Here is a 21,682-nt window from a genome sequence, read left to right on the forward strand (position 1 = left end):
ATGATGGTAGAGATTTAACTCCAGAGATCAGGTTCCACGCAAGCAATGCAAGTGCAAGTGTCACACTCCTCTATTAACGTGCCTAAGCCATCATCTAGAGGAATCTCCTTCAGTCACTCTACCAATTCAATCGTTGGTTCATTTCAATCCAGGCATCTCTCTCGAGACTGACTACAAGGGTTCCAGTAGAACCAATGATATTGATGGGTTTTGTGATGGGGAATTTTTCCACTCTGTACTGTTCTGAAATCCCCCGCTCATTTTGCTCAGCTGATCACTGATTGGATCGTTGTCACAGGCTGATGATTCCTGTGTTGTACCAGCTTGATCCTGATTTGAAATGGTGACATAGAGGTCTGATGCACTATATTTAATTGCCAATTTCTGAGCCATCTAGCCCTCCTCCCCCCAATTAATATTTTAAAGGTAAAGTGTTGGTATTAGCAGAAGGTTGACTAGTTTGAACCTCGGTTTTTTCTCTTAAACATTCTATGGATTATGGTATGATACGCTGAATTACATCAATAAGAGCTTAGGTCCTGAAGGTTCTGCACAATTCTGCAGAAAGGAGTCATTCTGTGGCTGCAGAATTGTGGAATAGATGGGGCCCTGACAATATACTTTCCCCCCATCCAGCCTTCTGAGGCAAAGGTCTGAGAAGAAGAGTTGGCTCTGTACCGTGCCCTGAAGGTCAACAGACTCATGCCCTCTCTGATGAACTGTGGAAGTGAGTTTCAGGGTACAGTGAGTTACACTGAAAATACCCTGGCACCAGCTTCCAGATATTCAGATTTAGACAGTGTAAGATGAAGTGATATTGACTGATCTCAGCTGTTGCAGCGGTACGTCGGGTGAGAGGTAGTCTTTCAAAGAGCCAGGGCCAAGCAACGTTGGGTTTTAGACTGGGCTTTTAATAGGGCAACTCCTTGAATTACGCCTGGAAGCGACTGTACTAGGAAGCCCAGTATAGTTTTTGGAGCTGTGGTGCAATGTGCAACCTACAGCAGGCACAAAGCAGCAGATGAAGTAGATGAGAGCGGTGACCAAACAGAATCCTGTGGAACCCTGCCTGGGAGAGCCCTTACTGTGAATGAGCAATGGCTTGTCTTTAAAGAGGTAAAATCAGAACTGCTCAAGTAACTCCATCTACCCCTGCCTGAGTCTGCAAGGCAATCAGCGAAATCTCACTGTCAGCTGTATCAGACTTCTGACAAGGCGAAAAGTGATGTAATAAATCCACCAGGCAGAGTATCAGTTCCAAAACACGCTGCTACCTACAGCAGCTCGGAGAGAAAGAAGAATAGTTAGGACCACAGTCTTTCTTATAAACCATCCCACTCAACATCCAGATTCCTCAGGGGGTGTGCTGCTCTAGTAGTTGCTTCTTTCCAGATGGTCTTAAGCTTGCAGCACCAAGGAACCCACAATCAAGAGCATGGATTTACAGCGGCAGTGTACACACAAATCCAATCAGAGGTGAGTTACCCTCTTTAGAGCATATTTTTGGGATGGGGCACTGCATCAGCAGGTGACAAAGGAATTATTTCGAGTGTGTGCTGAAAACAATGATACAGTTTTTGATTTCATTATTTTAGTATCTTTTCTGGAAGGGCTCATAATGCAAACGACCGATCTAATTTTATTAGTTTGAAACATGCTGAAAATTGCTAACTCTTGTTCCATATTTATTTCCTTTTCCTTCTGGCATGAACAAGGCTGATCAGCTTTGACAAAATTGTGGGACAAAATATTGATCTTGTCATGTGTTTTGCTGATCTTCAGTAATCTTGCATTTGTTTTGTTATACGGTCAGATTTCTCTGTCATTATGAACTCAGCCACCAGAAAACATCCTAATAACCAAATTCCGACTACTCTGAATATTTTCTTCTTTAAAAGCAAGAAAATCATGTTATTATATTAAAAGGGGAATTGAGATTAAGGGATTTTGCAATTTACACAATTGGCCAACAATGAAAGCCAGGTTTAGAGACCGAAAACTAATGATAAAACTTTAACAAAAAGGTGGAGTCTTTGCAGGTTGTTGTGAGCGCTGCTATACAGTTATTGGGTACAAATACACATGTTCAAAATCAGGAAATATATCAAAATACTAAAGTCCTAGAACCCAACCCTGTTTACATCACAAATTGACAGCGTCTTCCTGTCTGCTGGCTCCTTTCCTATTGACTCCTGATTGTAGACACTCCTAATTATCTATGCAACGGTGTTGTCTTCCAAGGGGCTCAGATAATTAAGACTCTACTATATTTATAAGGTGCAACTGCATATATTAACATGTGTATTTAATAGGGTAAATTATGCAGCATGGTTGGGGTTTTCAAAGGACCTTAAGAGAATGACATGCCCAAATCCATTCAATGGAATTAGTGCACCTACTTCCCACAGGCTGCTTTGAAAATCCCAGCCTATGTGCTTTGTGAAAAGAGGAGGAGAAAAGGCCTAAATACAGGGTTTCATTTATAGCCCAGAAGTTACTACAGGGTGGTATCTGTTGGTAAAAGTTAACTCTCTGCAATGGCGCCACTGTTATGACCATCATGTTCTATTGTAAGTGTAGAGGAAACTGTGTGGTGGCTGATCGCAGATGTTAACTTTGAAATGGGGACCACTGTATATACATGACCCAAAATATGTATGTGCTCAAGTGGTGTGATTTGGATTGTCCTGGAAATTAGCCACATTGGATAACTTCCATGAAAAGTTTAAAAACAAACAAATAAGAACAGATTTAAAATTTTTATTAAAGTGAATGTTTAAAATTAAATATACACAAGTTAAGAGGGAAGGTACTGTACATCTGGGGTCAGGCTTGGGTTTGGTTAAATGCTGAAATCCTGGCTCCACTGAAGTCAGCAGGAGTTTTGCAATTGACATCAATGGAGCCAGGATTCCATCCAAATACAGAAACACTTTCTAGATCATATTAAAGTTGTGGCACATCCTGACAGAAGCCAGGAAAGTTACAATTAATTAATGCTGTTTGTTCTTTTATTATTCCTGTCTGTTCTGTCTTGTTTTCCCTCTCAATGATTCTACCTTAAAATTTCCTCCATTTGTCAGCTTGTACCACAACTTTAGCATTATTTAAGCACAGTTTTTTAAACTTAATTAGATATAGAGGCAATTAATGATGCCATCTGTCTTGTTGTGTGTGAGAGAGAGAGATTACACAAAAGATTGTGCTTCTGAAAGCACTATTTTTTGGCAAACAAGAAATCCTATTAGACTCTTAGAACGCTCTCACGCTAATTTCAGAAGTACCGATTTTAATGCAGTAGCTGAAAGGCTCAAATAAATTTTCTGGAAGCACTGTATACTTAGGCATCCCTTCAAAGTTATATTTTACAGAAAATATCAAATGATCTATTGTTTTTTCAGTAAAACTAAAAATTAAAGATATAATTGAACATCTGTTACGAGTACAGTGTAACAGTATTTAAATTCTTTAAAATCCCTGAAACCTTCATAAAGTTATATGTATCTTTTACATAAACACAACTCTTCAAGCAATGTGAGGGGCCAGATTTTCAATTGTGGGTGAAATGGGTGCGAACCCACACTTCGGGCATGAGCAAAAACCCCTGCATTTGCACATGCAGACTGAGGTGGGGGGGGGTGTATAAAAAAAAAAAAGAGAGATTTTTAAACTCCATATTTCTCTCTTCCAAGCATGGTTTAAAATCTTTCACTTCATTTTTCAAGACAGTTAGTGTTAGCAAAGTATTTCCTTGCAACATCCATATTTTGTCATGTTGTTTTGTGTCGCATTTATGTTGCCTCCGTATATGAGTTGCAGTAGCAAACAGGTTAATCTCTATATGCTGAATAAATAACACAGACTGTCGATCAAACAAGCGGAACAATCCCAGGTTAGTTATCATTGCTGACTGATATCATAGAAAAGCTTGCATTAATATTGCAATGATAAAATAGTCAAGATTTGACTACAGCCTAAGGTCTTGCAGCGGTCCTTGAGGAGGCGCATTAGAATAGAAGAACAAGAGTCTACGGGCCAGATTGTGATTGTCCTGTGTGGGAGTGGGGACACAGAGACTGCTAGGAGCCTTGCCCACCTCATCAGGCTCACCATGCAAGGGCCTGTCACAATCAAAGAGCCTGTACTTAGGGAAACAGTGGGACCTTTCCTCCCTTGCAGCCCGTGGGGTGCATATTGACCAAGAGAAGATGAGAAGGAGGACATGGTCTCACCCTTATCCCCTGGCCATGTCATCATTTGAAAGCATGAGGAAGGCTGGGAGGTGGTCCTGTTCACCGGGCCATGTGATGGCTTTGTGCCTCCCTGGGGTGCAGTCCTTCCCATAGTTTCCGTGACGGGGCAGCTCTGCACCAGGTCGATGTCTTAATGGCGCAATTTGAACAGAATGCACAGGAAATCCTAGGCTGAAAGGTACAGAATAATTTAAGGTGTATTTTCCTCTTGCTCCTTGGAGTGTGTTGTGCACTCAGGTCCCCTGCTTTGAGATGAGAACACATCGCTTCATACAATACTATAGCCTTTTCAAATATACAAGGTCTGCCTACTTATACTGAATGCAATTTAGTGTCAGACAATTTAATGTGTGATAGAAATGCTTGTTTCTCTTGGTCCCTCCAGTCTGTTCAATCTGTCATTAACTGGGCACTTTCCAAAGTTAGCACAGAGTTTGCTTTATGTGTTGTCAGATGTTCACCCCTCCCATCCCGTCACCCCTGCCAGAGGGATCTCCAAGACTTCCTTGGAGCAGACTCTGTTCCTCTCTCATCCCCTCTCCTCCGAGATCCTATCTTGTAGCAGACATCCTTCCGGGGGAGTCACCACTTAGAGGCCTCACAGCTTAGGGAGGCTCATCAGCTCCTGAACAAGCCATATCTCCCACCCAAGCCGTGGGACCAATGGATGAGGGAACATAGCAGACATGTATCCTCACTGACCAGGGTTTGGGAACACAGTAAATTGTGAGGGAAGGGATGGGATTCCTTTCAGCCCTGAATCTGAACCAGATTTTTCGGTAGTTGAAGAGTGAGGCAAGATGAGGCCTACCACTGAATGCATTGTGCCCTCTCCCTCCCCCCCGCCCCCGAGCCTCAGAATTTAGCACTAGAGTAAGTTCAGGACTGAGTCTGCTGCAAGGAAACGCACCCCTACCACTGTTTGATGGAAAAGCCCAGGGAGTGACATTGCCCGAGACTTGACAGAGCTCTCTGCTTGCCTCAGGATTCTACCTTCTTCCAAGTTACACATCTCTGTCTATGTGCTGTGAAGTATCAGAGGGGTAGCCGTGTTAGTCTGAATCTGTAAAAAGCAACAGAGGGTCCTGTGGCACCTTTAAGACTAACAGAAGTATTGGGAGCATAAGCTTTCGTGGGTAAGAACCTCACTTCTTCAGATGCAAGTCTCTTGCCCACGAAAGCTTATGCTCCCAATACTTCTGTTAGTCTTAAAGGTGCCACAGGACCCTCTACGTGCTGTGAGTCACCCGTTTGGGGAAGATCAAAAATACTGGAAGTGCGTGACTTGGACAGATTGGATCGCTCCTGATTTCATCCTTCTCCATTTTCCAACTTCACCTTTTAAGGGCCGGGCGTTGCCCCCTCTGAATAATGTCCAACACAGTGTTGATGATATGTCAGTCTCTTACCATGGATCCCACTCCTGTACATACTTACACACATGTGATCCCACTCAGCTGCATGGGCCTGCTCACGTGTGTAAAGTTTCTCATGCACATATTTGGAGGACCTGGGACATAGATCGCTTCTTCTCAGATTGGTCTCATAAATTACAAATTTCTGCTTCTTATGCACGGGTAGTGAGAGTGCCCTGGATCAAGCTGTTCTGATCAAGACTTTTCTTCACCACTAGATGATATTCTGCACATAAATTAAGACCTAATTTAAAAGCTAACTAACGTTTTATGTAAGCAACAACAGTCCAGGCACAGGGCATGTCCTGGGGATTAATGACCAGCTGGGAGCAGTTGGTGGCCCAAAGCAAACCATCACTCACTTTCTGTGCACTTACAAAGAATTAATACCTACCTTATTGGCTAGTCAGATCACAAAAATAGGGGTATTGTCTGCAATTCAGATATTTATGGCATATCAAATGCCTTCTTATTTAATGAAGCAACATAAGGAGAGGGATTCTCCATCACATTATTACTATCTGTACACCACTGCTTGAAAGCCCTGGAGCTGGCCTGGGAAGAATTCCACTGGCAAACGCACTCTGTAGAGCAGCTAGAGGCTACCCTGCACAGGCCCAGCACGTCACAGGTGAGGGGAGAGAGCAGTCCCGTTGGGAGGAGTGCACTGTAATTTAGAGCAGGCAGGGGCCGCTCTAAATTATGTAGAGGGTGACAGAAACCGCCAGAGCAGCTCACAAAAGCGAGGGTGCTAAAGTGGTGGAAAGCCACCTTTGCACACTTTCTTTCTTCTGGACTATGCCTCTCTGTGCTGCGCTTCCAGGAGGCACAGCACAATTTCAGCCAAATGATCTGAGCATCTCTGTATATTCCAAAGCATGAGAGAGACATTTGTATCACTGATTTGACTATTTATTGCTTTGGGGTATTGATTCATATTAATAATTTATTTACAAAACATCCTTCTGCCAAAACACTTGGGGCACTGCAAAACACGATCAAAATACAATCCACATGCTTTGAAAACCCACCCTTGCTAAAAATCACAACAGCTGAGGGAGATCTGATCGCAAGAGAAAGAAAAGAGGAAGAAATGTAATAGTGATGGGAATAGAAATAAGGCACCACACTGATAAGATGGAAGAGATCAGAAGAAGACTATTTGGGGGTGGGGTTCTGACCTTAATTTAAAAAAAAAAAAAACCCAAAGATTGAAAACAAAATCTTTAACAAAAGCTGCTATAAACTGTGTATAGTTGATGAGTGTCTTACTATCAAGGAAGCTAGAGGCCTTTAAATTCTGTTTTACCTTGCTTGACAAGGTCTGTTTTCTTTTTTGTTTGTATAAGTGCTCTGTTTTCAAGAGTTTTATAAAGGCCAAAGTCAGTCTCCAAACAGATAAATAAGGTAATGGTATTTATTGGTGAAAACAAACATTGTAAAATGTATACAGCTCTGTGGGCACATATTGTGGGATATAGAATACAAAAATAAATATTGACACATCCAGAAATTATGCTTGAAAGCAGTCATGGAAACAACAGAGTTTAAATGTGTTCTTTGAGAGAGGAAATATTAGTAAAGAGAAGTATTTATATTTTGGGTGGTGCAAACAAAGTGATTCCTTGTGTACTTTTCATCACAAACTCCAGCATGGCTCACAGCAAATGCTATTCTAGTAGGAGTTAAAAAGTCAGAAAACAATATGTTTCATAAATGACCAAAGTATTATTTTTTATGGTAAAGCATATGCAAGCCCATTCAGTACAAGTTGCATAGCAACGCAGGGTTAAGGAGCTTACCTGACATTTGTACCGTGCCATTTTTCAAAGATTGCAGCAAACTTTATATAAAAGGATCATTGAAATACAGCCACTTCTGGGGGTTAGAAGGTGGCATTCCCATTTGAACACTACATAACAGTTTAGGAAATAAAGGGGAAGTATGCCTTGTGTAACTTACTGTTACAAAGGAAAATTTTATGTAGGCCATTAGCCAATGGAATTTAGCTTGAACACCTCACCAAGGGTGCCACCTCTACTGTGAGAAATGTGAGGTGATTTTTAAGGATGGCAGTGGTCAGAATATTTGTTTGAGATCTCACCTGGAATGATGGCACTCAAACAACACTGTCCTTCCTTAAACCACTGTAACACCTGGAAGGAAGGATATCACCTAATGACTCAATGACTTTTCTTAGACGTTCACTATTGACTAGGCCTGACGGTGCTTAGCTTAAGATCTGATGAGAGCACAGAGCTAAGGTAGTGCAAGTGAGCACTGGATTTTCTTAACTTTACTATTCACAATCTTTGCATCCATACAAATATTTGTTCATCTAGTAAACTCTACCATCTTTCTAAATACTGTACGTTATAGTTACATCAACATTTATTTAGCATTTTTTGAAGGAAGTTCAATAATAATCTTTGGGCTAAGATCTGGTCTAAATGTTAATCTTCGTTATAGTTATCCTGGTTTGCACTGGTGTTACTAAGAGCAAAATTAGACCAGGTCTCTATACCTGTTTTATGAATCATTACAAGAAATTTAGACAATTTGTAGCATTCTTCAGAAATCTGCATTTCTGAAATGTGCTTCTTGTAGTAGTACAGAAAAGGCTAGCAGAGATTCAGAATTCTCCTGCAGAATAATTGCAATGATCTCTTGTGCTGGACAGTTATGAGTTGCAGAGTATGGAAAGTTAATATGTAGAATTATAAAACACCTAGCTGAACATGAGATGATGGGGGCAAACCGGCATGGCTTCTGTGAAGTGAAATTGTGCCTTTCTAATCTTAGAATTCTTTGAACATGACAACAAAAAATCAGATAAAGGAAAACTGGCTGACATAATATATTTGAACTTTCAAAAAGCCTTTGGCAGAGTCCCTCATAAGAAGCTATTAAGGAAACTAAATAGTCATGGGGTGAGAGGTAAAGTAGTGTCATGGATCAGAAACTAAGAAACAGGAAACAGAGTAGGAACAAAGAGTCAATTTTCAACAAGGCAGAAGCTTAACAGTGTGGTGCTGAAAGGTTCTGCACTAGGACCTTTGTTGTTTAATAAGTGTGTGACCTGGAAAAGAGGATGAGCAATTTCCAGACAATATAAAACTGTTTGGGTTAGTCAAGATGAGGCTTAATTTTAGTGTGATTCCTCATAGAGTAAGGTACTATTCAACCTTATTAATTCTTAATCGCATTTATTACAGTAGTGCCTCATGACCAACTGAGAATGGGGCCCCATTGTGCTAGGTGCAGCACAAACACAGAGTAGCAGATGGTCCCTGCCCCCAAAGAGTTTGCAACCTAAATTAACAAGAAAGACGGGTGGGGGGAAGGGATAAACACAAGCAGAGTGAACAATGGGATGGCTGCAAACCTCATTAAGTGCCAGGATCGTTTGGTTTGGTTTTTTAGGTGGGTTTACTTAGGAGGGGAATCAGCTAAATGGAAGAAAAGGGAAGGGAAGGGGGGGGGAGTGATGGGAACGGGCAGGGGAGAAGAGGGTAACAGGGCCAGGTGTGGAGTGAAACTGAGATGAAGAGACTGAGGGAGGATGAGGGTTGGAGCAGACAGCCAATCACCACAGGACAGAAAGTCTAGTCAAAACTATATTAAGATCTCTTTGAGTGTCCAAAGGTTCCTGCTTTGGCTGTTTCTGCTCCTGCTGGCTGGAGTCTCTGGCTAGTTCCTTTCTGCAGTTTTCTCACAAGGCCATATGGACTGGGGCTGTCCAGGAAGGCACCACTTGGGGGTCCTAGTGCCCCCATAGTTTGTTTTGGGGGAGTCTCTCCTGCACAATTCTGGGTCCAGGGGCACCCTGCCTGGACAGCACAATCTGGCTAGAGCTAGGTAGAAGGGCAGCAAAGTGGCAGATGAGTTGCAGTGCTGACCAGTGCAAGATATTGCACATTTTAAAAGGATAATTTAAACTATTCATACGTGTTACTGCGTTCAGATTAACTGTAGCCACTCTGGAAAAGACCTGAGTGTTATTTGCTGTCAAACATTCTGCTCAAGGTGCAGTAATGGTCAAAAAATGAAAAGCTAACTGTTAAAATGTAGAAGTTCTGGGAGAGAAACCCATACAAAAATAGTGGGAAGGTGTTCTATAAATCAATGACATCTAGGATACCGTGTGCAGTCTTGTCAACTTACAAAGCATGATTACAAAAATGATTAGCGCCAAGGAAAGGCTTCTGTATGCAGAGTCTTATAGACTTTAAGGTCAGAAGGGACCATCATGATCATCTAGTCTGACCTTCTGCACGTTGCAGGCCACAGACCCTCACCCACCCACTCCTATAACAGACCCCTAACCTCTGGCTGAGTTACTGATGTCCTCAAATTATGATTTAAAGACTTCAAGTTACAGAGAATTCACCATTTACACTACTTTAAACCTGCAAGTGACCCATGCCCCATACTGCAGCGGAAGGGGGGGAAAAACAGGGTCTCTGCCAGTCTAACCTGGGGGGAAATTCCTTTCCAACCCCAAAAATGGCAATCAGTTAGACCCTGAGCATGTGGGCAAAACCCACCAGCCAGACACCTGGGGAAGAATTCTCTCTAGTAACTCAGAGCCCACCCCATCAAGTGTCCCATCACTAGCCATTGAAGATATTTCCTGCTAGCAGTCACAGATCGGCTTACATGCCATCATAGGCAGGCTCATCACACCATCCCCTCCATAAACTTATCAAGCTCAGTCTTGAAGCGAGTTAGGTTTTTTGCCCCCACTGCTCCCCTTGGAAGGCAGTTCCAGAACTTCACTCCTCTGGTGGTTAGAAACCTTCATCTAATTTCAAGCCTAAACTTGTTGATGGCTAGTTTATATCCATTTGTTCTTGTGTCCAGATTGGCACCTGCTGTCAGAATTGTGATGGAAGCCTAATATTGTGGAATCTGCAATATCTCAAGTTTAAGCAGTGCCTTATTTATTATTTATTAGATAGGATAAAATATTAGGAGACATGTAATGGAGTGTTATGGTTCTTTAAGGCTGATGAGGAGGGTGCATGCAACCAACACTACTCCATTCTAGTTGAACAAATAAAGACAGACTTGTGGGACAAGAAGGGCAGCCACTGGGAAGCGGAAGCAGCTTCTGTGAGTAAGTAGAGGGTTTAGGAAGGAAGCCCAAACTACTGCCTCTGTTTGGGGACTGAGGCTCAGCTCCCCAAAAGTATTTAGGCTCTTAACTTCCATTGATACCTCTGCGGATCTGGGCCTGAGACAGGAGCTCTTAAAGTGCAGGATGATCTAGAACTCCTTTCTCCTTTGCTGGTAAATGTAATCTCAGAGTGGCAGGACTTGTAGACCAGCCTGGCAAGGCATGCTGGGAAGAGGATAGGGTATTTCAGCAGCTTCTGAAAAAGGAATGAGCGTAGAGGGAGATAAAGTTACTGGTAGTTTCTCATAGAGACAAGGCTCTAAAACTGCCAGTCTGGTTCCTGGGTTTGGCACCTCCTTTCTGTGATTGGCTGAAGGACAGATTCCCTGAGGAAGGGAAATTTGTCTGGTTTTGAACTTTGGTCACAAGCTCCTCTGGAAAGCGTGTGTCTTTCCAGAAGGACTGGGAAACAAGTATCCTGGAGAACTTCTTCACACGACTTCCAATTTCATCTCCTTTGGATTTCACCCTGATATCCACTGGTGAGAGTCAGTGTTCTCAATAAGGAAGCCTGACAGAAAGAAACCCTTCGAAGAGATGGTTTGTTTTGATGGAACCCCATCTATAGGGCCTTTTCTTCATTTCTTCAGTATTGCCAATCCTGAGTAGATCCATGAATCAGAATGAGATTGACTTTAAAATCATGACATTTGATCAGTTCTGACATTTATAGCATTAAAACTGAAGATTTAAAATAACATTCCTGTAGATGAAAGCCTGTAAGAGACTTATCAAACGGCTTTTACACTCTTATATTCGTTTGTTATTTGATGCCAAAATGCAGACAGTAAAGTACAACCTGACAATGGCTAGGCAGGTGGAGAGCCGTGATCACTACTCTGCTTTGGATAAGAATTTGCACATCTATTACCCCATCGCTCCCACTCTGTCTCACTTGTTGTATCATCCACCCATTATACCATGCCTCTTTGACTCTAAGCTCTTTGTGGCAGGCATTGTCATTTATTTGGTGTTTGGACAATGTCTACACAATGGGGCCTAACTTGGTTGTGGGCTTTCAGTACTACTGCAATGTAAATGTTAACTAATAATAATAATAGTAATTGTGACCAATAAAAAAATTCCCAGATTCTTCTTAGTACAGCATAGTGCTTTCTCTGTGCAATTTGCAGACAGGTTCCACAGCTTTCCCTTCAACTGTTTCCACATCAGACAGCCAGCCAGCCAGCGCTCAAAAAGTTTGTCAGAGATGACACTGGGCTATCACAATAACTGCCACTAGATGGCAACCTGATAAGATACTGTAGGCAATCCTTGCTAAAATATTCAACTCCATTGTGAATTTTAAAAGTAATAAAAAGAGCTCTCTTCTCAAAGCCCAAGTTGCATTAATATTTTACTAATTGACGTTTTTACAGTGTCGTCCAAGCTCTTCTTTAAAAATAGCAGGTGTGCTCTTTACAATAATGTAGACGTCAATACTAGATGCAGATAAAACAATTAAACTGGGGAAAGAAAGGCTATAATTTAGTAACTGTTTAAGAATTTATGTTTTCCTTCCCTTCTTGAGTTTGTTTTAAAGTTGAAGCATTTTTATGGCAGCTGTAAAGAATTACACTATAATTGTGACTTTATTCGCTTGAGCTGGCTTTATCATGAGGTGCAGAGCCATGCATTTTAAAGGAAAGCATCTCCTTGCAGCATTCAGCAGAGCTTGCATACCAAAAATCTTTTGCAAGTGATGCCAGATCCCAAATTGTAACCTTCCTTCCATAACATTTTCTTGGCCAAGCAGTCAGTACGTCTTATAGGTTGAACCTCTGATTTTTTCACTAAACATTGTCTAAAGATTGAGAAGTCTGAAAAATCTGAGTTCTCCCTTGGGTAGGCCAAATCCAAAAGCCCAAATATGATCAGTTTTGAGAGTGTTCAAATTCTGAATCCCAATTTCGCAAATAGCCTCTATCTTTATAACGGGACAGTGCAAAACCCCAGATCTGAACACCTCGGAACACTGGGATGTTTGAAATACAAATGTCAGTTTTAAGTCTTGGGTCCATTTCTAGGCTTCGCAACTGAGCTCTGTTTCAGTTAAACTTCCAAACACGTACTCTGTTGCTGTTAATAGGAATTACACACACTTGTTGGAGGGAAATAGGTAGAGCCCTGCGTGGATACAAAATTTATATCCGCATCCAAGACGTAAAAATTATCCGTGGATATCCGCGGATTTTCAGGGCTCTAGAAATGGGGCCTCTGTTTTTGGCAATATTTAGATGGTGACCGAAACCTGTGAAAGCCCTGACATTTCAAGTTCAAGTTGACTGCATTACTTTTTAATTTGTCATGTGGTGGGTTCTTGGTACTGCAGGGGCCTCAAATCAGTTTATGACGTCATGTATCTGATGCCCTTCATTGCATAGAGGTACCAGGGCAAATTAGGAAAATGAGAACAGGCTTAAAAACATTAAATGTTCAATATTTTCCTGGTTGTGTCACTCTTTTGATTTTACTTATACGTGACGTCTAGGGCACGTCCTTTTTGTATCCGCAGCTGACTGACTGGAGCAGACAACTCACTTGGTTATTAATTGCTAGTAAATGCCTGACCTGAGCAGTCATTATTGCTTTTATAAACCATGCAAATATCATGAAAAAAAAACGAAGGCTGAGATTTTCAAAGCATTCTGGGGGATTTTGACACCCCTCTTCCATTACAATTTAAGGAAGATATGTAATCCCATAGACCACATTGGAAATCATTTCCCTTCTGTGCTGAAAAGTTAAGAGATGAACAGCACGTCCCCATGGACACAGTTCCATTTACAGTACTAGTCTCCACCAGTCCATTCTCCACCAGTCTTTAGATTTACACTTTGGGACGTTTTAAATAATTCCCGGGTCTGATTGGTTAAAATGATACAGCAACAACAACAAAATTAGCTACCACACCAGCCATGTACCACACAGACTGAACATCGGTTACCAGTAGGATTTCCAGTGAAAACCGGCATCTTGGTGCACAGATGCATTTGGCACTGATGGTTCATTTTTTTAAATTATTAAAAGCTGTAACTACAAGCCACCTTTTAAAAAGAATTCGCTCCTGTGCTTGGCCTTCCTTCTGTCTTACATTTGGGCTCTGTAGATTGTGGCTTGAATTGAAGAAGTATGCAGTATCAACAGGTATTAGCTGGGATCACATTTCATTTACCTCGGTTGCTTCTCACAATGAAGAAGGACTGTTCAGTTCTTACAGCGTTTATAGAGATCGCCACTGTCCGTCACTCTGAGTTAAAGGAAAATCATTACAGTAGATGAGAGAAATGTTTTTTCATGCCGTTTGGTTAGTTTAGAACTTGTTTTATATAGACGCTGCAGTAATAATTGGCTTTATAGGGCCTGATCCAAAGCCCATTGTGGTCAGTTAGAAGGCTTCCGCTGACGCCAGTGGAGTTTGGATCAGAGCCATATGGCTCTGTTAATCAAAAACTGCAGCAGATAGAAACATCAAACTTCACTGGTTTCACAGTTCTCACTCCCACAGCTTAGCAGGGAAGAGAAACCTCACTTAGAAGCAGGAGCCATCTTGGAAACGTGTTTGTTTTCCCTGCTGAGCCGTGGCAGTAGGTGCTATTGGAAACCAGCAGCATCCCAGGATCTGTTCTCCAGGCCTAGCTCTTTCCTTTAGTATCTCATTTTTCTTTTACTCAGTGCTTTGGGGGGTTGTTTTTGCCTCACTCTGGTTCTTTTCCCCCCTCTCCTCTTGGTCTTCCTTGTCTGCTGTTACCTTCTTTCTTTTTTGGACATAACATTAGTGGGTCTTGCCCTGCTTGGCATTCTTCCCCTGCCCTGCTTCCACCTGATGGTGACAAGAACAACAATTGCCCTGTGGTCTGCTTTGTGCTACCTTGTGCTGCAACTTTCTTGAGCTAAGCAGGTTTTGGGCTTGCTCAGTACTTAGAGGAACCTATAAGCAAATCCCAGGTGCGGTGAGAAACGCTGTGAACATTGAGTAGTGGCGTTCTTTCCTCTGGGCATGGTGCTCTGGGGCACTGAGCTGCTGTTTGTGGGCTGAGCTGTAATGCCAATGTCCTAACCACTTATGGTCATTAAAGTTGCCATAACACTTGTGTGGGCATTAATTCCCACTGTCTGGGCAAATTCCAACTCAGATGATCACATCCATCTACTTAACGTTCCCAGCAGTCCCACTTAGCTCACGTAATCTTCACTTTCCCGTTTTGCGCAGACATGGCTGCATTTTTAGCAGAGGGTGAAGCACTCCCTATATATATCCGTTTGGGATGAATGGTGCTGTATACGTTATTAATAATAAGGGATCATTTTCCTTTCATTAATGCCACCAGACTTCTTCTGCCGTGCTCTTCACCCTGTGCAGTGCTCCATAAGTCAGCGACACAAAGAATGGCCAGCAGCAGAGACGCTGCAGAATTGAAGGGGGCTCAAAGCAAAGGGCCTGTGTGCATTCAAGCTAGCCTCTTGGGAGGAGGCGGCAGTGGAAGAGAGAAACTCTACTGGGCAATAGGCATCCCTAAAATATTTGTTTCCTAGACCATGGCATGTATGTGTCAGGCACAGATACACCGTGAAAAACAGAGGGCAGACAGCCTGTAAATCCTTGCTTTCCCAGTTTCTGTGCTCTTGCTCAAAGGTTATATATTTTTATTATTTCAGGTTCTTCTCCCCTGCTGCTGCTGCTGGCAGCTCCAGCCACATTGATTTAGCTCAGTGCTCTGCATACAAAAAAGCCCTTTCATTGCAGTGGAAACAGGTTTTCTTGGCATGTGCCTGATGAGCCCTTCAGGGAAAATGAAAAGTCAACACCTATGGAATCCTCTTGGCCTAGAATTCTTTAGACTCAGATATAAAGGATTCTACTTCTTTTTCTTTTTTATTAGAATTAATCCTAGGCTATTACGCCCACGGGACACCTGCTAACTGCAGTGGGGTAAAGCATGTGCTTAGTATAAGGTTACAAGCGCTACTCGTTTCCATTTGAGGGTGTGCGTCTATATATCACTGGGGAAAGGTGCCAGATGGATAGGCCTGCAAATGGATGTCCACTCCGCATCCCCAGAACAAGACCACTGTAGGCAGCTGCACGGCAGACTTGCCCTGCTGCTCTCCCCGTGAGCCTCAGCCTCACTGAATCCGTAGCCTCACTGTTGAGACTATCAGCAAGGTGACTTGTCTTTATCAATTACTGTGAATTTTGCAAAGGGCATATCTGACCAGTGGGAACTGGAGGGAGACTTCCAGCTCATTTCATATAGGAATCTACCCACCTGCTGGATGGTGACATCAGTTGAGTACTAATGACCTGGGCTGCATCTGAACTAGTAACATGAAAAATTGCACCCTATTATCAATCCCATGAAAACTAGGAGCAAGATTCCCAGTCCAGTCTGTCTCTCCTTCACGTTGCTTCAGCAGTGCGCAGGGGACTGGAAGCTGAACTAAAGGGACTTTTGGGGATTTTACCTATCATAGTATAAAGCCAACGTAGCTCGCTTATGCCACCAGATCTCCCTTCTTTCCCCTACGTAGGAGGAGTTCCAGGACATGGCCAGAGTGCAGTGTGCTCTGGCAATCCTGGTCCCGTGAAACTATCCCTAGGGGAACATCCCAACTGGCATAAATTAGTGACCATTTGGCATCTCCAGCTTGCAAGAGCGATGGTTCAGCCCCCAGGCCCAGGATTAGAGGAGGTAAAAAGGTGGCTCCTCTCCCTGAACTCAGTGTTGTTGAGGACTGCACCCTCTATTTTAAAAACTGGGTAATCTGCACCTTTAATGATAACCTTCTTAGCCCTGGAATGGAATCATGGTTAGAGCAGGCATGCCAAACCCGCGAAAAAATGCAGAAATTGGGCTTGGTTTTGGCTTAATTGGCTTGTGAGTTGCTTGTTTGGCTTTTTGTAGCTTGTTGCTTCTTTTTTTTTGATTGGCTCCCGGCAAGCAGAGACAAGGGGCAAGCAGGGGCAAGGCAGGGAGAGAGTCAGGGGTGCACAGTGGGCCCACCTTAGTCCCAGACTGCACGCCAGGGGGATCTAGTCACATAGAGTGTTGGGGTTCTTAGGGACTGGCTTGTTTTGGCCTAGTTTTGAAAGGGGATTAGCTTGATTTTTGGCTTATTGTGAAAGTCAGGCTGCTTATTTACCGCGGGAAAGTTGGCAACTGTGGGTTAGAGGTGATGGATGTCATTCTCTGCTACATGCTGTAGGTTTTTAGAATCTAACTCTTGATTTAATCCATTAATTTTTATAGAACTTTTTCACAAGGGTAAAATCATCATAGGATGATGAAGCAGTGAGCATGGAATGTAAGGAATGTTGATGGGCAATAATGGCTCCAGCATTCAGCCCAGTCCTATGACTTCTGGGTATGGAGGCTGTCCTGCCCAAAGGCCTTCTGTCACTAGCATGCAATCTTATAGCCCTTCCCTGAGCAGGGAGCTGAGCCAGGCTCGGCTCACTTCTCATTCACTGAGGACTCTCTAATGCCCCTGGGTCTCAGAGTGGTGGGTGCTTACCTTTTGGAGGGTCTGTTAGAGCCAGCATTACATGCTGGGCATTTTATTAAAATTATATGAAGTGTGCCCAGGCTGACTTTGATGGGCCTGTTCTGTAGATCTAAACATAAATAAAAGTGGCCTACACACACTTTACAATGAAACTTACAGGAAAGTAGCTGCTAACAAAGCTTGTATGATTGTATTACTTGTTACATAAAATATGTAACATCACATGTTTTGTGTTGTCTATTTGAATTTCTATCATGTTTTCATAAATTTGTCATCTGCTAATGTCTGTTTCAAGATTGCTGCATTTCTTTGAGGGTTTATCTGTTGTTAAGTGGAAGGCCAGGTTCTTTACATACTGTCAGAACATGACGTTGACTGTCCAAAGCCATGTAATTATCCACTGATCAGGTACAACACGGGCAATGGCAGTGCAAATGTTGCTTACACTCCCTGCTTTCGTGTCTGAAGCCTATCATGGAGAGTCCACCTCTAGAGGTGAGGGATTAATTGTCTCACAGCTTTTGAGATCTTTCCCTCCTTCCCCTATGTTGAGGCTTCCAGCAAAGCTTTCACTTAGTACTGACATTGATTGTGGCTTTACTGCTGTGGCACCAGAAACTGGAGTGAGATCATCAACTCATGTCACATGGGTCACTGAACAGGCATTGGATATTAATGACGGTTGGTCACTGCCATTTTGGGACAGATTTGAACCTATGAACTAATATTTTCCATAATCTTTGATCCTCTCATTCAAGCCATCCAGTTCTCTCCTTTGTAGAATCCTTATTTTAGATTCTAAACCTAATTTTCACACAGTTAAAGATACACTTGCTATTATTGATTTATTACTAATACTTATGGAAATACATTTAATATGAGTTCATCATGACTACATGTGCTGTAAAAGTGTAGCTCATTTGAAGGGTTATCACATGCTGAAATAGTCACTTTCTATGGAGGTGAGAAGGAGCTTTCAAAATACAATAGATTTAGTCTATGTAAGTCTACATTCTTAGGGAAAATTAAGAATTGTAATTGGTGAACGTTCCCTCTATTGTTAAGCAAAGCCAGCCATCAGCATCTGATTTGCATTTTATACCATGCAGCAGGAAATATTTAAGTTGACAAATAGCATATTTAATACAGCAACAGATACTTGGCAGTTAGTTATTAACAACTGTTACAGATGTGATTTATTTGCTGTTATGAAAAGGGCATTACTGTGTGAATACGATTCAGAAATTAGCTCCAGTTTAGCAAGAGGCCTTGGCTGCCTGACCTCTTAATATCCTTATAATGATGCCATTTACCACTCAAAGGCTTATTCAAGTCACTCACTGCTAGATTTGTTTTAAAGGAGTCCACTCTAGGGCAGTCGTTTTATGTATGTTAACGTATCTGATTGCAGGGTTAGGCACATGGATTTTTGGGGCTAGTCTAGACTAGAATCGCTACAACGGCGCAGCTGTAGCACTGCTAGTGCAGAGAGCTTCTCCCGCCAACATAGCGCTGTCCACACTAGTGCTTAGGCTGGTATAACTTACATCACTCGGGGGTGGCTTTTTCACACCCCTGAGTGACTTCAGTTATACCGAAGTAAGTGTTAGTGCATATAAGCCCTAAATGTGAAAAATGTAAGAACAAACTATGTACAGGCTTCTGTGAGTACAACAGTCTGGAGGAGAGGAGGATTCAAGGAGCTTCCCTAGCCACAACATGGTCTTTGTGCTCCCCTTAGCGCAAGATGAAGCTAGTGCCACTGCTAGCAAAAGTCTCCTAAAAATGGGTGGGAGGAGCTTTCCTTCCCCCGCCCCGACACTCCGTACTAGCCACTAGAGCAAAGGGGATAGACGCTACACCCCCTTCAGGTGTGGCACAGTGCCCTCCCTCCCTGCCCGTGTGCTCCCCATTGCAACAGGAGGCATAGTATAAGTGTCAGGCATGAAGCTTCCAAGAGCTGCAGCTGGGACAGTGCACCTCTGTGGCATCCCAGTGCGTGATGGCTCTTAAAGGCACAAGAGCCCCAAGTCTTCCTGAAAATGCGGTTACATTTCAGTTTCCTTCAGTGCAAGGGTATTGCTGCTATTATCAGCTCTGCAGGACTTCATAGATGCTCCACAAGATACTTGTTCTACAGTTAATGGTGTGCAGGGAGGAAGAATGCTTAGGGCACAAGCCTAGGACTTGGAAGACCTCAGTTCAAGTCCACACTGTGCCACAGACTTCCTCTATGACCATGGGCATGTATCTCTGGGGCTCAGTTCTCCATCTGTAAAATGGGGGCTAACAGCACTGACCTACCCTTGCAGAGGTGCTGTGAGGATAAATCCATTAAAGATTGTGAGGGTGCTCCAAAAATATGGATGATGGCGGTGTCACACTTCAAGGTGCAATTCAGACCAGCGAGAGGACACTGTTTGTATCATTACCCTGAGTGCCCCAAAATGCTTCTGCTGCTTGTGGCTCCCAGCCTGGGCCACACACGCAGCCAGCATGCACTCTATGTTCTGTAAACTGTACTGCTCTGATTCAACCACCTTGAATCCAACAACCTGCCAGCAGTTATCACAGACACACTCTTGTCTTTAGTAGACTTGGTTAATATTAGCAGGTGACCCCAACCCACCCCCAGCCCCATACTTTCCCACACCCGTGTGCTCTGCAATGTCCAGCCCTCTCCTGCAATATTCAGAGGAATAAGATCCATTTCCTCCTTTAAAGAGACAAAACCCAACAGCTTGCCATATTAACTGGAGTTAACGTTCACTTGAATCAAACACAGCACTGTGGGCTTAGATTAAAAGTAAAATAAGGTTATTAACAAAAGAAGATGGATTTTAAGTGGATTCAAGTATAAGAGAGAAAGTTAGAAATGCTTACAAGCAAATAACAGTGAAAATACCTATCTAAAACTCTAAAACTTAATCTAGCATGGTACAGCCTTGTTCAAGTTGTCTTTTTCTCACCCCCAGTCTTCTAGCAAGGTGACTGACCCCCCATTTTGGTCAGGATCTCCTCCAGAAGCCCAAAGTGCTGTTTCTTTTGTCGTCTTAGGTGAAAGAGAGAACTTGGGGTTTTCTGCCCCTTTCTTTTATAGTCCAGTGAACCTTTGAAATGATCCCTCAAAGTAAAGAGTTTATTCAAATGGGGAGGAAGGCGACATGGAGTCTGGTGGTAAAGGAAGCTCCATGCTCTTTCTTCCCCCGCGCTGGTGTTTGCTAAAATGCAAATTGTTCTTTTTCCCACAGTCTCTTCCCCTTGTTAGCTTGATGGCCCTATTTACTGCTTATATTTAAAGTGGTGTAAACCCACATTCCTTTGTTTAGGATAGATCTATTTAACACCTTTACCGAGGCAAGGCTGTCTGGTTGTGAACATGGGTAATAACATCATGCAGGTGGAATTTATAACTTTACATATAGTGTTGCTACACACATTTCACCATGATATTACTGACCAGAGAGTGAATAGTTTTCAAATGGTAACTCACAAGGCATATTTAGTACAAAGATTATTACAATTGTGCGTGAATACAGAGTTGTTTAGGGTCATATCAATTCCTATGGTAGATAGAGGCTAGTAACCAGACAGCTTATTTAACATTCCTTGTAACTTGGACTTTTATCTCTAATAGTGTATAGGCTTAGACATAACGAGCCAAAATTTCAGAATTGAGATCAACTTGTGTCCTCACAACACCCACATTAGCATTTGTGTGCCAGTGGGTAGTTCAGTGTGCAGTGGCAAGGCTTTATGGGTGCACGTGTCACACTCAGCCCTAACATTTTAGGGCCTGACTCTCTGCTCACAGTTACACAGATGTAAATCTAGAGTGACTCCATGGAAGTTAAACCTGCAAAAAAGTCAGTGTAAGTCAGAAGCAGAAGCAGGCCCCAAGGCACATTACTTGCTACATACAAGACAAAGCAACTGCTGTTTACGATGCCGTATACTTCAGTAGGAATATGCATTGCTAAACACCATCACTAAAAACATGCAATGACTAATGCATATGTTATATACAAATAGCATTGCTTTCTATGTGAAACTGTCCCTTTCACTCACAACATCACTCTGCCCTTAAGGCCCTCCTTGTTTCCATCTCAAAAAAACATTGTTGTTTTTTTTGTAACTACAGTGTTTTTAAGTGTACAAAATTTTTAGGGGAGAAAATCCCAGTTGTACATTTTAGCTCCATTTCTGAGCTGCTCCACCACATGAGCTCATCTACATGTACGTCCTTAATTCCTGCTAAAACCTTTGCAGGGAGTTTTGCTATTTTCTTATAAGTCTGTTACTCAGCCTTTCAATATTTTCTGGTAGGT

At 42.5% G+C, this 21,682-nt stretch overlaps 1 protein-coding gene across 1 annotated transcript in view; it reads left to right on the forward strand.

Annotated features, from left to right (window-relative positions):
• IQCH (IQ motif containing H) overlaps positions 1-21,682 on the forward strand; it is a 111,235-nt gene that overhangs the window by 76,308 nt on the left and 13,245 nt on the right. The gene's annotated exons all lie outside the window — the stretch shown is intronic.

Source organism: Terrapene carolina, unplaced genomic scaffold (genome assembly GCF_002925995.2).
Source record: "Terrapene carolina triunguis isolate 2854851 unplaced genomic scaffold, T_m_triunguis-2.0 Scaffold67, whole genome shotgun sequence".
NCBI classification, from domain to species: Eukaryota; Metazoa; Chordata; order Testudines; family Emydidae; genus Terrapene; species Terrapene triunguis.